The following is a 16,870-nucleotide window of genomic DNA, read 5'->3' as shown; positions in this document are numbered from 1 at the left end:
TGCTGCTGGGACTTGTCCCTGTGACTGTGGGCAAGAGGCGACTAGCCAGTAGCTTTAATTATTTCTTTGTACATGCCGGTCCTGCAAGAATAAGCCACCGCTTCCGCTCTGCCACTGGCCAGATATCACGTGACAAACAGCAGCTTGGCGTATGCAGAAGTTACAACCAATTCCACCCCAACAAAGATCCCCCAATTTAAAAAACCCACTTTACCCAATCAGAGACCGAGATGTTGTAGTCAATACACCTCGAATTTCTCATGGGAAATGTAGATTTCTCACTTTTCCACGAGTTATTTTGGAAGACAGAAGAAATCGTGGTGTATACATTTTTCCATATCGCTATAGTATCTTTACTTGTTACCTGTAACAGTATGGCGCAGTCTGTATTTCCAATTAAGTATTCTCTCAAAGGGTAAAAAAATTTGTTATAATCAGCTTAATATTAGTTACACCTTGCATCACAGGTCTATAATATTAAACTGATATTTGGCTCATTACACAAAGTGCTAAGAGCATGTTTTACCTTTATCAGTGGATGATTCCTCACTTTCGAGCTCTCAAAGTAACCAGATGCTCCGTCACACGCGAAGTCTCTTAACGTAGCGGCACAGACAAGTTGTAAATATCAGGTTTATACTACAAATCACATAATAAATTCGTTAATATAGCTGATTTATTACGATGGTCACCTCCCCCTGTGCACGTGGGAGATTAAAATTTCATTAAAAGTTCTCTCCGCATAAAAAAAAAACACCTGATTACTGCTCTAGCTTCCGAATCATATCCATGGTACGCCAGCCCTCACTCCCTCCCAACTGGCAGCATATCATTGATATCAAACTGATAGGCTACTTAATCAAATTGAACATGAGAGTCACTTTGCACAGTGAGTAATATTTTCTAGCTGTTAGATTACACTCTTCAGTTAGTTCAAATGAGAATCCCTGAAGGGTAGATGATGCTCTTTTCGAGGAACACTATTGTGAACTGACATTAGAAGCTGATCACAGAAGGCTTCTACTGCCACCAACATGCAATTCTCCTAAGGACCACAAACATAAGATACGAGAAATAAGTACTCATAAGGAGGAATATATACAGTGTTATTCCCTCAGACTATTTGCGAGTGGAATAAAAAGGAGTGAGTAGTATTGGTACACGGCACACTCCGCTACTCACAATACAATGCCTTGCGAAGCAGGCATATAGATGTAAATACAAATTTAGTACCTATTAAGATGTCACTCCATCCATTTATAGGCACACAAACCTCATGGAAGAGTGTTGTCCCTTATTTACTGAGAAAACAGAAGATGGAACATCTACTACTGATTGTCTCTCGACAAAAATCTTCGTATTACCTCCTAATTTTCTGACTGTAGTCACTTCGGGAGTCATGTGTGAGAGGTTGTAAAATGTTTGTCCACAACGCTTAGACGGACCTATGTAAAGATTACTTAACTCCCCTTTCGTCAGAGTATCGCTCACCTGCTGTATTCTGACAAATCTTCCAGTCTTTTGATATGTAGCATTTGATTTCCACGAGAAAGAGATGTCCCCCCATCAAGTCACAGGTCCCTAAGAATTCTCTCCCTCTCTCCTGGTTATTTTTGTAACATCCAACGGAGGAAAACTATGAATGATAAATACTTTGCTAACATATTACCATGTCCTTTTCTTCCGAAATATCGTAAACAAATACCGTCTGCGTGTTGACATTGAGCATATGTGCTGATTTAACTACATATACACATATTGGTCCACTGGAGCAGGTGGCTGGTGATCGAAGTCGCTAGCTGAGACCTGTGAAAGTTTTGCTGCCTGCACTATAAGAGGACCATATCCCATAGACTATCAATCACAAGATATGGTTCCTGTGTTATAGTTTCATAAGAAATTTGATACATAGTTTTTTGCTGTAACACATCGAAGCAGTGTATGACTACAGCTATGTACACATTCATACATTTCGTTTGGCATGACTATGCGGTCTGTAGCATGTACTAAACTGGCATTAAGATGTTTCAATATACTGACTCCCACCGAAAGCTGAACTTCGCATAGTGTAAACAAAAGTGCTACTACAACACAGAATAGTTGAAATAAGACAGAGGCGATGTTTCTTATTGACAAAAATATGGATGACATCTCAGTATATGGAAACCAGAACAGGTGCGGCATTGTGGAGCATTTCCAAACAGCTATCTGAAGGTGACGATGTCCACATTTAATCTAAGCTTCCGCAGTGAGCGGGTATTAGATGTATTAAGTGTTCTGATCAAGAGCACTGATTGCTCATATTGGTGGTGCATACTGCAGCCAGATATGTGATCGCTATTTTGCTGTCCAAGTTGGTTCTCATCTTGACTCCGAAATCTTTTGACATTGTGTCTATGTGTCTGTCATTTTTATGATTTACAACGTATAACCACTTGAGGAACAAAGGGGTATACAATACCAAGCAGGGTGGCGCAGTGGTTAGCACACAAAACTCGCATTCAGGAGGACAATGATTCAAACCCACATCCGGCCATCCTGATTTGGGTTTCCCGTGATTTCCCTCAATCACTTCAGACAAATGTCGGGATGGTTCCTTTGAAAGGGCATGGTCGACTTCCTTCCCCATCCCTCTCTAACCCAGTGGGACTGATGACCTCACTATTTGGCCCCCTCACCCAAATCAACCAATCAACCAGCCAACCTTTATTCGATCTGTCACTATTGTTCAGTGCCTGCACATTTGCTAACGGTTATGTTGTAATACGTTTTAAAGTGTGTAGCTGAAATATGGTTGTGAGTGTAGGTTTCCAAGGCCATTGTCACAGTCAATAAAATTCTTATGGTTATGCGATCACATTGTCAATATGTAAAATTCTCTATGTTTCAGCCACTGTAGCAAATTGCTTTCCTCAGGAAGACTTGAGGAAGGCCATTTGTAACAGTGGCCGAAGTGTCAGAGAATTTTACACACTGACAGTTCGGTCACACACCAGAAGAAATTTACAGACTGAAATATGGTTCACCAGAAATCAAGTACCTGTTCGCAGCGCCCGTTTTTAAAGCAACTAATTCCTGTCTGACCTTTGATTTGTAGCTCGAGTCTGCTGTTATGTACTGCACTGTGTATGGACAATTAGTATCTTTGAAACTTCCTGGCAGATTAAAAGTGTGTGCCCGACCGAGACTCGAACTCGGGACCTTTGCCTTTCGCGGGCAAGTGCTCTACCATCTGAGCTACCGAAGCACGACTTACGCCCGGTCTCACAGCTTTACTTCTGCCAGTATCGGCAAAGGTCCCGAGTTCGAGTCTCGGTCGGGCACACAGTTTTAATCTGCCGGGAAGTTTCATATCAGCGCACACTCCGCTGCAGAGTGAAAATCTCATTCTGCAATTAGTATCTTTTTTCACAGTATCTGTTCACTAGAGTTGTATCTTGCAAGTAGTGATGATATTAATGTTTCTTATGGCAATCACTTGGTCTTCTATAAACAGGATGAAATATTCTTTATTATTTGGAAGTAGTCACTATGATTCACAGTGGTTAGGCGCCCTTGTAATGTATCTGAAGAAGCTGACATCCCCATCAGAGAGACTATCACCTGATTCAGAACTATTTCTATGATGCCAGTCGATAGTTTTGAAGGAATTTGGCTTGTAGATATTTCTTCCAGTCCCAAGGTACTTGGAGGTCACCTGAGATCAAATCTATTGCATATTTTCTTCCCATTGTTGCATCTTAATAGTTATCATGATTTCTTGTGATATAAAGACGCTTGGTTACTAGCCTACTACTTTTCTAATTTCTTGTTCCCTCTGTGAAGCTTGAGAAAAATAAGGAGAAATAAACTTCTTGTTAAACTTTTCTGCTCTGCATCTGGTTCGACTTATTGAGGCACAAACTGCGCTTTGTCATCTTATAACATATCATACAATCCTCGGCTGTGACTTAACTCTACGTTTAGTTTGGTGGTTTTATGTAGCGTTTTTACTTTTTTTTTTTTTTTTTTTTTTTTTTTTTTTTTTTTTTTTTTTTTTGTCTGATGTCCAATAACATCGTTTATACTCTCATTAGAAGAATTTTGTCTCTGCTCTTGTCACGTTATCAGCTGTCTTAAAATAAATGTAAAATGCAGTTAGAGATTAATTCTTATTCTCGTGGCGGATGAAAAGAGAACCACTCTCCTGCTTTTGTAACAGATTTGCACAACAAATGGTGAGTTTCGAAATACTACGTTAATTAATAACCTGTTCACTGGCTCTAATAACGGCCTTGATACGCCTGGGCTCTGAGTCAAGCACAGCTTGGATGGTGTGTACAGGTACAGCTGCCAATGAAGCTTCAACACGATACCACAGTTCATCAAGGGTTGTGACTGGTGTATTGTGACGAGTCAGTTGCTCGGCCACCATTGATCAGACGTTTTCAATTGGTGAGAGATCTGGAGAATGTGCTGGCCACGGCAGCATTCGAACATTTTCTGTATCCAGAAAGGTCCGTACAGGACCTGCAACATGTGGTCGTGCATTATCCTGCTATTGGAAGACGGACTCAAAAGGAGAGTTATTCTGACAGGAAAAAGAAAATTTCTTTGCCAGTCGCTGTTTGTTACGTGCAAGTCTTTTCCAGATCAGAACTGGAAGATCAACTGCCAACAAGTCATCAAACTTCCCTTTGTTAATTGAAGTAGCTAATTTAGAACGTTCATATGAATATTGCGAACTACAAACCAGCCTACATTCTGTGCAACAACCATTAAAAAGCTAGAGCGACCAGAGTATGTATTCAATGCAGAATCAAGGTTATTAGAAGTGATAATGAAATTACATGAACTTTTCTAAATTTATTTAATGAAACACAGTTACTTACAGTTACAAAAAAAAGCTAGTGCAGAATCATTTTTCCAGGCAAGAAATGATATTTCATAACTAATTGAAACAAAATTTGACTTCTTGTCCATTACAGAAATGACATTATAAAAAAATGATTTTCCATACTGAACATCGGAGCTCTACAGATGATACTTGTTTTGGTCTACTTGCCACAATACTCAATAGCATCACACATTATGTGACACATATTCTAAGCACTGATCAATTTATTGTAACTACAGATTTTAAGGGAAAGAATCCCATAGGATTACAACCTATTGTTAAGTGTTACAACATATAAAACATTTTAATTATTTTCGTCGAAAATTACATATTAATGTAATACTGACATAAAGAAACTTGTAAGGCATAAACAGATGCTTGCAAAACAAAACGGCAAAAGGAACATAGTTTACATTTTCTAAGTTTTGTATTGTTCATACATTATTGCAGGGTAAGGGTTACAAGCAGAAACCTCAATTCGAGCAGTGGAAAACGTGATTTCTTATTGTACGACAGATTAGGCAGTCTTAGGAATGTAAATATTAGGATAGTGTTTATGTTACACATTACAGAATGTAACCAATGAATATGGAATAGAATGGTGTTAACACATTAACAGAATGAAAAGTCAAACTCTGCCATTAAAAACCAGAAAGGAATACTTCTGATTTGTGTATATAATTTGTAAGACATGTTTGTAAATGAACAATAAAGCAGCTCTCGATTTGTACTATATTTTTCAATAATTTCACTCTACACATTTTTCCTAATTTATTGATGATCAGTCTCTTACTGGTTTTAAACGTTAAGTATTTAATTTAAAAAAAAAAAAAAGCATTCTGACGAACAGCCTGTCCCATTTCTTTCCATGACATGCAGACAATGTAAAAATCTGTCGTCATTTCAATCATAGTAGCATTATCTGCAAAGCAATACACTATTCACTTTTGGTCCACATCGTCTGGAAAGATAATAAGAGCATCATCAGGTATCTGGAACTTTCCTGGCATAAAATCCTGGATTTGTGGACAAGTCTCTTGTTTTTCATGCAAAGTAATACAAGACCTCTTACATAAAGCATAGATAAATTCTTGTCTCTCTATCTCTCTAATTATTCTATAAAAATGTAAATACAGGCTTTAATTATTACCCCAATAACAGAAGTGTACATCGAATAGAGGAGACAGATTGACTAGGAAGTCACAGCACATAAAAAGGCATGTGTTGCTATTACAGTCTGGGGACCTGTTTATTGTTATACTTGTTCAACAAAATTTCCCCTCCTAGCGCCACAAGCCTATCTCAAACGATTGTTGTCAACTACACACTCGGGATCAAAATCAAACGCCACTTCTCATGCGCTATACAAGCCGTCTTCGTGTACGATATATCAGTGTAGTGATCGGTGATTACGTAATCTTCAGGTTTTCGAGTTTGCAGTGTAATACATAATATCAGTTTACACGATATTTCCACAGCTTTCACAACTGTCTTCTTCACATGTGTCGATCTGTGGGAGTGTTACGCAAAATGACAACCTTAACTCAGCTCTAAATTGAAAATCTAGAAACGGTTTTGCTGGAAATGCAGAAATACCATGTCCCGTGAGACTTGGCTCTTAAATAGCTGCTAGAGGCTACACAAACCGCGACTCAATGGACAATGTTCTGTTGTATTTGGAAGTAAATGAATTGGCAATTTAGAGCCTCATTGTTGGTGCGTAGTACAAAGGAAGGCGATTAATAGTAATATAACGTATGTCAGACATGAAATACTTATGAGCTCTTCAATACTTGTTAAACATCAACGATTTGGAGCTGATAAGTCGAAGCCAACGTTGCAAAGCTGTCAGGAAAGAAGGTACTTTGTGTTACACACTAGACAAAGGTTTCAAACGCGCCTGGTAGGCATCCAGACTCTCAAGTGGGCAAGTTCCATTACACTTTAAAGACTCTCCGAGGCTTATTTCAAAAGAACAAGACACAGGATGAGCAGATGTCAGCTCCAGGATAACGAAAAAAAAAAAAATTATACATACAGTTCACACGTATGACAGCGATGAGGATTCTTACTTTGCCGCCATTCCTGAAACGTAAATAAAAAATCAATTTGAAAAATAATGCAAGATAAAGAAAAATACGATGATATAAGTGAAGCAACAGAAAGAATAAGAAATACACTAAACAATCCGTCAACGACGATATGCCTCCTGGGAAGCAGGCTTATCAGGTACTGGACACTTCAAAAAATATCATTTTTACGCTTGTCCTTTTGGTGCTGGGCGATAATGGAAAGTATCCGGTTATTCAGCTACTTTTTTAATAACAATTAATATCACAAGTTAGAAATTGGGAAAAAGGGGAAATTTGTTATACAGTATGCTGAAATTATAGTGTTCCGACTTGCCTTACATACACTAAAAATGTATGTACTAATACTTAACGCGAGGGATTTGTGTGTATACATAGCAAGGAATCGCATTCAGTGTACAGACGACACACAATGTTTTGTGATCCGAAGCACATGGATAGTATGATATCAACGAAAAGCAGAGTACCTACAAGCGATTGTCGTGAATCGTGAAAAAAAAAAAAAAAGAAGAAAGAAACACACACACACACACACACACACACACACTACATCGCTGATGCTAACCCCATGTCCCAGAGCTTGTTTTGTGTTCACTATTCAGTTATCAGGCATTTGGATCGTCTAGAGAAAGCAGTATGAATCTACGCTACAACTCCTGCTATTGCTGTTTTATTATATTGAAGAATATCAGGTACTGGATTGTTGACTCAGTACTTGAGTTTTCACACACACTTACACTGCAAGGCCCAAATACAATAATGAAACGAAAGTAAAAGAATTAATTCTGCTCTCATTTCAGAGCTTGGTGAGGACCCATTCATCAGTTAATGAAGCTAATTCTATGTTCACCCTTGCATTCAGACAGACATAAACCACCGACTAGCATTTGTAGTAAAGGAAATGAAGGTGTAAGAATATATATAAACGCCCGAAGTCTCAGTTCTCACCTCAATGGCGCTACGTACGTGGCAAACTAGATCAATTTGAAAACAAAATTCTAGCGATTTCAAATACTTGAGGTCAATAAACGGGTAAGAGGTCTTGGCGTGGCAATACGATCCTGCACGGCTGAGCGAACAAGACACAGGTGTTGGACGATGCTATGGGAGTACTGTGACAAATGTATGCTTGAACATAAATGCATATACTAGCCAAGCCTGTAAGTTGAACTGTTGTATTTGACCACGAACTGCACCTATGTCATGTCCTCAATACGTTGTAAGTGTTATTCGTGGTGAGAACATTATTCTACGCAGTTGTGAGAGCATTATGTCGCAGCTCGTGGTCGTGCGGTAGCGTTCTCCCTTTCCCGCGCCCGGGTTCGATTCCCGGCGGGGTCAGGGATTTTCTCTGCCCCGTGATGACTGGGTGTTGTGTGACGTCCTTAGGTTAGTTACGTTTAAGTAGTTCTAAGTTCTAGGGGACTGATGACCATTGATGTTAAGTCCCATAGCGCTCAGAGCCATTTGCACCATTTGTCGCAGCTAAGTGAATTCGAACGTGGGCCAATTGTTGATGCTTGTATGGTAGGAAACTCCATAAACAAGTGATTCATGCGTTTGGTGTTCCAATAGGCACCATATACTTGTATAATATTAGTACCGCATACAGGGAAACCGTCGAAACATAATTCGCAAAGTCACAATGAGGGCGGAAGTGTGTGACGCGAGTCGTGACGGACGGTCACTGAAGAGGACTGTGACGGAAAATAAGAGGACGGCAGATGCAGAAGTCGTTGCACTCGCGAAACCTGTCAGCGCCTGAACAACTCCAGAAGCAGAGAATTGCAAGGTGAGGTGGAATCCCAAAAACCACTCCTCTGTGATGGAAATGCCCGTAACAGGAGAAAACGTAGTGGCCAGGCCATAAAATGAATCAATGGAAGACAATCATGTGGTTGGATGAGTTTTATTTCACACTGTTGCCCAACTTCTGGTTGAGTTTACGTCCCAAGAGTGAAAAATGACAGGGGGTTCGGTGATGATTTGGGCAACCATACCGTGGTATTTCACGGACCCCACGGTTGCTCTGGACCATTTTTCGCTCACACAGCTCGCATCGTCCACTACTGGTTTCGCAAAAACGAGAAAGAATTGTCGCATCCCCACTAGCAACTACATTCACCAGGTCTCAATATTATTTCGCCTTTGTGGTCTACTTTGTAGAGAAGGGTGCATTATTACTATCCATCTCCAATTGCCATTATTTTGGAGGGATGATGGTGTAAGATTCCTGAGCCGTTCTCACCCCCAATTATGCGTTTTCGTGAACTTCGCTGTCTGTCTGCGTTTGGTTTCCCGCCCTTGTTGCGGTTACATCGTGGTTTTTCTTCCTTCTACGTGTGGCAGCACTGATGTGTATCGATATTTGCGCCGTGTTTATTTGGGTTGGTGCATATAGTTTCCGGCTACGGGGCCTGCAGGCCGTCGGTGGGTTGTTGCGGACGAGGGGAGTTTATCTCCGCACGGTGCAGTCGGCTGGGTCCGTTGGCAGCCGCTACGTAGTGTCAGAGAGTGTGTGGAGCTGTCCGATCGCTACGAGCTTCGTGATTCACCGACCCAGGACGTCAAAGTTGATTAGTGGTTTCAACTACCCAAGCCACATCATTTCATGTTGCGGTGGTTCGTTTCGGTGGTTTGCTGTTGGGGAGGTTTTCCTGTGAGCAACACTTGAGTATTTTTACTGCTGAAATTTACCCGCCATGCGGTGCAATTAACTATTTTGGTTGACTACAATTCGAGTGAACCAGTGGAATTTTCTGCCCTGTGGCCATTAGTGTTCTGGATACCTACCCTGGGCACTGACGGAAATTCAGGCAGTGTTCTTTTGGGTGAAAGTAACTATATTACCGTGTTTCAAATTCAAGGGTACCAGCGGAATTTTTCTGCCTAGTGGTCGTTAATGTTCCGGTTACCTACCTTGGCCACTAACGTAATTGCAGGCAGCGTCCTTTCCTCACCTGTTGTCGCTGCCCAACATGGTGTGTAATTTTGACAACTAACACATACTCCATTGTGGATTATCACGTTTGTAACCTTTTCTGTCTGAGTTCTTATGTACTGATTGATGGGAAGCAATTAGGTGTGGCCGGCCAGGGTGGCCGAGCGGTTCTAGGTGCTACAGTACGAAACCGCGCGACCGCTACGGTTCGAATCATGACTCGGGCATGGATGTGTGTGATGTCCTTGGGTTAGTTAAATTTAAGTAGTTCTAAGTTCTAGGAGACTGGTGACCTCAGAAGTTGAGTCCCATAGTGATCAGAGCCATTTCAATCTTTGAACCAATCAGTTGTGTCGGTCAGTCCGTGGCTGTCCCCTGGTTGGGTTCCGACGGATCAAGTGTAGTTAGGCTTACTACCTGTCTCGCCTAAGTGAATGAGGGCAGACCGACCTCCCTGGAGGCTACTAGAGTGCCACCGGTGTTTAATTATCTGTTTTTAACTGCTTAAAATTTAAGACTTATGGTTATTTTTTCTTAAAAATTTTGCATAATTAATTCTTTAATTTATCTTCCAAGCTTAAACATTGTGACCTTCTGCCTTTAAAATATTATGCTAATATATTTTAAAATTTTGAAACTTAATTATGGCCTATAGTCTTTGGTACTGCACCTTGCATATGTTTGTTCTTATATTTTAAAATTTTGAAACTTAATTGTGGCCTTTAGTCTTTGGTACTGCACCTTGCATATGTTTGTTCTATCTACTTTGCTGTGATATTTTTTAATTATTTTATTGCTGTCTTAATTGGATTTTTATCTTGTTGGGTTGTTAAGATTTCTTGTTTGGAGGCCTTCAGCCGTGAAAGAGCTACATTCGGTAAAGGTCCAGCTACGTGCCGCTTTGGTTCTAAAAATGTTATTAAATTGCAGTAAATTACAATTAGAAGGTGAAACAGACCCCAACCTTATTTGGCCCTTTCCACAATCCTAATTACCTGTTCTGCCCAGCGAGTTTAGCGGGCATATCAATTCCCATGAAAACTGTACAAGACCCGTATTTATCCATTCCGAGACAGTTGGAAGCTCTTTTGAGTGCCAACTGTTTCCTTACACAGTATTTGGCATGGTAATGTGTTGAGTTTGTGTTGTTTCCATATTTTTGCCCTAAGCTGTCTCCAATCTCTCAGGCGCTAGTTGCAGAGGTCGTTGAAATTCTGTATACCATCGAGAATGGTCGTCCTGAAGACATCAATTCCATATTCGTATGACGGTAGTATGACCCTGATCAACATGAGCAGCAACATCAGGAAATGATCAACCACGGTCTAGATGGGACACAAATTCTGTTGTTATATCGTCTCTTCTCGCACGAGGCATAACACGATCTTCTCGCATTCAAATAGGAATTGTGCATGAGAAACTCGCTGCATAATCTCTACGTGTACAGACTAGGTGGCGTTACTTTTAGCTATGTTGTACAGTTCCGCTGAAAATGTGAACCATTTGCATATCTAAACACGTTGCACACTTCACGCTAATTTGACGTTTGTTGTACGCAGCACTCACGGCGTTGCAGCTTTAATGGGCTGTAGTATCATCTCAATAAAGTAAAAATAATAATTGTTCTCGCAGCTCTGGTTGCTACTCCCGTGGTAGGGTGTAAAAAATACTGCCCTGACATTGCACGATTTGCACACCTGCATTCAAAATCTTCTGGAGAGAGAATGAATGCCTTTGCAGCTACTACTTATTTTAGTTACAGCTGATAGTATAAGGTCAAAATGTGTAGTTAATGGATTTACATGTATTGTCCTCCAAAGAAGGTAAATAATGTTGTTGTATATAAAGTTTTACGCCACACATCGTAAAGTGACTTGCGGAGTATAGATTTCGAGAATACTGTAGCAACGTCTTCAGCGGGTATGTGAGGCCACCATGTAGAAGCAGGGAAGAAGCCGATGGCTGAGCGTTTATCGGTTTCCATGGAGTAGCTTTTTATGTAATAATTCTGCTACATTGAAATGAACATTCGAATACTAGTTTACTGTGACCGGTTCAAGCAGAAGAAGGGTGCTTTGCTGGAAGATTGCTGAAAGGCCACAACTGATGTGTTTTCCGAGTTTTCGATAGCTTGTGGTTTGTTCATGAGGTATTGAGTAGAAAAATACTGTTAATAGAATTGTAAGACTCCGTTATTGAGGCAAATATAATTGAGAAGGGGTGTTTTAAGATGGTTTTTCAAATAGGTACGTACTGAGAGAGGTCAATTAGATGCAAAATATGAATTCGCACTTAACAAAATGCTTTAAAAAACAGACTGCAATAACAATGTTACAGGATTTCCTCACCTCATAAAACAAGTCGCTACCAAACAGATGAATTTATATATTAATCTTACGTTCTTTAAGGCATTCATGAATAGTTAACTTTGTGCTCGAAGAGAAAACTGAGGGAGGACACTGGCCAACCACTAATAAACGAGAACCTTTCACCACCTCTCCTTCCACTGCTGGTAAAATACCGGGATTTTAACCAGCATATATCGGAGGAGGGCCACTGCTTAGGCCTTCGTTGGTTATCTCTGCTACGAAAGCATTGGCATTATAACCGTTATGTTGCATGTGTATTACGCCGAGTAAGAGAGTTGAGGTGATGGCAGAGGAATCGAACAGGTAAAAAAATAATATGGACCACATACACTATGTGATCAAAAGTATCCGGACACCCCCCAAAACATACGTTTTTCATATTAAGTGCATTGTGCTGCCACCAACTGCGAGGTACTCCATATCAGCGACCTCAGCAGTCATTAGACATCGTGAGAGAATCGAATGGGGCGCTCCGTGGAACTCACGGACTTCAAACATGGTCAGGTGAGTGGGTGTCACTTCTGTCATACGTCTGTACGCGAGATTTACACACTCCTGAACATCCCTAGGTCCACTGTTTCCGATGCGGTAGTGAAGTGGAAACGTGAAGGGATACGTACAGCACAAACGTTTACAGGCCGACGGTGTCTGTTGACTGACAGAGACCGACGGCAGTTGAAGAGGGTCATAGTGAGAAACAGGCAGACATCTGTCCAGACCATCACACAGGAATTCCAAACTGCATCATAATCCACTGCAAGTACTGTGACAGTTAGGCGGGAGGTGAGAAAACATGGATTTCATGGTCGAGCGGCTGCTCATAAGCCACACATCACGCCGGTAAATGCCAACGACGACTAGCTTGATGTAAGGAGCGTAAAAGTTACACAATTGAACAGTGAAAAAACGTTGTGTGGAGTGACGCATCACGATACACGAAGTGGCGATCCGATGGCAGGGTGTGAGTATGATGAATGCCAGGTGAAAGCCATCTGCCAGCGTATGTAGTGCCAACAGTAAAATTCGGAGGCGATGGTGATACAGTGTGGTAGGTTTTTCATGGTGGGGGCTCGCACGCCTTGTTTTGCGAGGCACTGTCACAGCACAGGCCTATATTGAAGTTTTAAGCACCTTCCTGCTTCCCAATATTGAAGATCAATTCCGTGATGGCGAGTGCATCTTTCAACAGGATCGAGCAACTGTTCATAATGCACGGCCTGTGGCTGAGTGGTTACATGACAATAACATCCCTGAAATCCTATCGAACACCTTTGGGATGTTTTGGAACTCCGAAGTCGTGCCAGGGCTCACCGACCGACATCGATACTTCTCCTCAGTGCAGCACTCAGTGATAAATAGGCTGCCATTCCACAAGAAACCTTCCACCACCTGACTGAACGAATGCCTGCGAGAGTTCCAAGCTGTCATCAAGGCTAAGGGTGGGCCAACGCCATTCTGAATTCCAGCATTACCGATGGAGAGCGCCACAAACTTTTAAGTCATTTTCAGTCAGGTGTCCGCATACTTTTGATCACATACAGTATTATGCTGCAGGACGTCGACTCCACTGCTCGAGGAGAGAAAAAAAATTACAGGGTGCTAACACTGAAAGTCGTCATATTAACAACTAATGCAAAGAATCAAAGTACTGCTCATTTGTCCTATTTAGAGACTACGACAGATTATTCATCAGAATTAATTCTATACCGTTATTGCGAGCATCGTGGTATTCTAGATTCTAGGCCTGTATGTTAAGACTGAAGTAGCGGTGTGGAGCCCGCCCGGTTGGCCGTGCGGTCTAACGCAGAGCTTTCCGGGCGAGAAGGAGCGCCGGTCCCCGGCACGAATCCGCCCGGCGAATTTGTGTCAAGGTTCTGTGAACCGGCCAGTCTGCGGATGGTTTTTAGGCGGTTTTCCATCTGCTCTGCGAACGCGGGCTGGTTCCCCTTATTCCGCCTCGGTTACACTATGTCGGCGATTACTGCGCAAACAAGTTCTCTGCGTACGCGTACATCACCATTACTCTACCACGCAAACATAGGGGTTACACTCGTCTGGTGTGAGGCGTTCCCTGGGGTGGGGTGGGGGGTCTACCGGGGCCCGAAACGCACAATGAGACTGGGTTCGGTGTGGGGCGGCGGAGGCGTGTAGTGGACTGCGGTAGTCGTCGTGGGGTTGCGGACCACTGCGGCTGCGGCGGGGGCGGAGCCTCTCCGTCGTCTCTAGGACCCCGGTTAACATAACATAACATAAGGTGTGTGGACGTTCTTCGGGGCTCAGGCGTTGACAGTTGTGTCTGAGCATCATAAACTGCAGACGCGTGGCATTGCAAAATGGTTCTGAGCACTATGCGAGTTAACTTCCGAGGATATCAGTCCCCTAGAACTTAGAACTACTTAAACCTAACTAACCTAAGGACATCACAAACATCCATGTCCGAGGCAGGATTCGAACCTGCGACCGTAGCGGTCGCGCGGTTCCCGACTGTAGCGCCTAGAACCGCTCGGCCGGCGTATGGCATTGCATTGCGCCCAGTGTTCTGCACTACTCAGCACGACCATCGCTAGCCAATATGGCGGCGACCTGGAGAGAAATCCCTTTCTTTCAATGTTTTGTTGATTCACAGCGGCGATACTGCCAGCGTCAAGGTCGAGTACGATTCCAGTTAACGTCTGCCAGCGGCTGAGGGAGCTCTGACGACACGACTGTACGTCACGGACATCCAGCGTACTCACGTGTTACCTCTCGGCGACAGTGACACGGTGCCACTTTTCAACAGGAACATGACACATGTCACTATAAAATGTCTGCGTGATGCTGAAGTACTCTTGCCGTCAGCAAGATACCAAGATTTATGCATGATAGAGCATATGAGAGACCAGCTCGGACTTCATTTCCATCCCATGCCTAGATGTGACGGACGGGTTACAACAGTTATGGACGAGCTTGGGTCAGGTGACGACACACCGGCTTTTTGACACTGTTCCAAACGAAATCAGTGTTTGCATTTCGGCCAAAAAAACGTGAAACTCCATGGGTGATTTGTGGGCTCGTACTGCAAATATCTTTCTGACTTTAACTGAATTCTGTAATCTCTGAAATAACATCACACAAACCTCCACACCCGTGAAGCTACACAAGCCTCCACACCCGTGAAGCTACACTTCGTTTTCTCCTCCCCTTCCGTGTGCTTCACTTTTGTCAGACAGTGTAAATAAAATACAGTACAAAAATAGTGCATTACAATACGGTAGCGATGACAGAATACCTATGCGCAAGTGGACGTTTAGCACTGATTACTATTTGAAATCTGTTAGAGAACAGAGACACGAGGACAATATCAGGTCCATTAAAAACGCAAAGAAACCTGTAAATATAAAGGTAATAATGAAATATATTAAAATAGAGATGAAAATAATACGAAACAATAATACAAAGAAGACTTACGTTAAGATAATTAAAATTCTTCTGGGTGTCGTATCGCGTCATTGTGTCAAGAACTTAAACTATAAATTGTAAAACCTACGTCCGACCATATTACAACGCCCTTTCTAAGGGAAAGGCAGGTTTTGGTGGAGGAAAGGTGTTTTTATTTAATGCAGACGAGCAGTCACGGACTGTGCGGCTGATCCCGGCGGAGGTTCGAGTCCTCTCTCTGGCATGGGTGTGTTTGTCCGTAGGATAATTTAAGTTAAGTAGTGTATAAGCTTAGGGACTGATGACATTAGCAGTTACGTCCCATAAGATTTCACACACATTTGAACATTTTTATTGCAGACGAGCAGTGTTAAGTACGTCATATTTGTCCTAGAATATACTAGGCTAATTATGACGAAATGGAGAAGATACGAAAGCCGCTATTCGTGGGCTGGCCGGTTTGTCAGTGAATGACGGCACTCTGCAAATGAGCGCATAGTCTCTCGTGGGCATATTTTCTTCCTGGTGTGCGCGGGAATACACTGACAGTCCGTCTACTACTGTTTGAGTAAGGCCGTTGTAATACGGTCAAAACGTTGGTTTTACAGCTAATAAAACTGAAGTTACAGTGACGCAGTACAACACCCAGAAGAATTTTAATCATCATACCGGACGCCGGAAGACTATTTTTAGCTACTAATACAAAGTGAATGGCACAGATATCTGAGCAAATAAGTTAACAACTACTGCACCAGAAAAGTCAAATACAGATTTAGAAATACACAACAACAAGAGTAGAGAAATAAGGAGAAAAATAATTTTTTCAAACTGAAACTGTTAAATTTACGATTTTGTAGCAGAAACAGCAACAGAGCAGGTTCGAAGTGGTCCGAAGAAAAGAAAAATAGATACGGCGTGAACAGAAGAAACGATATTAAAATGTAAATATTAAATGTTTTAATACGATAATTTGTTTACAGTAGTGGTTAATATACACTACTTGCCATTAAAAAGATGTAACGGGTATTCATTGGACAACTACATTATACTGGAACTGACATGTGATTACATTTTGCCGGCCAGAGTGGTCGAGCGGTTCTAAGCGCTTCAGTCCAGAACCGCGCGACCGCCACGGTCGCAGGTTTGAATCCTGCCTCGGGCATAGATACGTGTGATG

At 42.0% G+C, this 16,870-nt stretch overlaps 1 protein-coding gene across 1 annotated transcript in view; it reads right to left on the bottom strand.

The window, feature by feature from the left end:
• Positions 1-4,832: 4,832 nt before the first annotated feature.
• Positions 4,833-16,870, bottom strand: part of LOC126335798 (uncharacterized) — a 121,987-nt gene continuing 109,949 nt past the window's right edge. The window contains exon 6 of the mRNA XM_049999263.1: positions 4,833-6,961. The gene's annotated coding sequence lies outside the window, so the exon portion shown is untranslated. The remainder of the gene's footprint in view (positions 6,962-16,870) is intronic.

This window comes from Schistocerca gregaria, chromosome 2 (assembly GCF_023897955.1).
Source record: "Schistocerca gregaria isolate iqSchGreg1 chromosome 2, iqSchGreg1.2, whole genome shotgun sequence".
In the NCBI taxonomy this organism is placed as follows: domain Eukaryota; kingdom Metazoa; phylum Arthropoda; class Insecta; order Orthoptera; family Acrididae; genus Schistocerca; species Schistocerca gregaria.
This window is presented reverse-complemented; position numbering and strand designations above follow the sequence as displayed.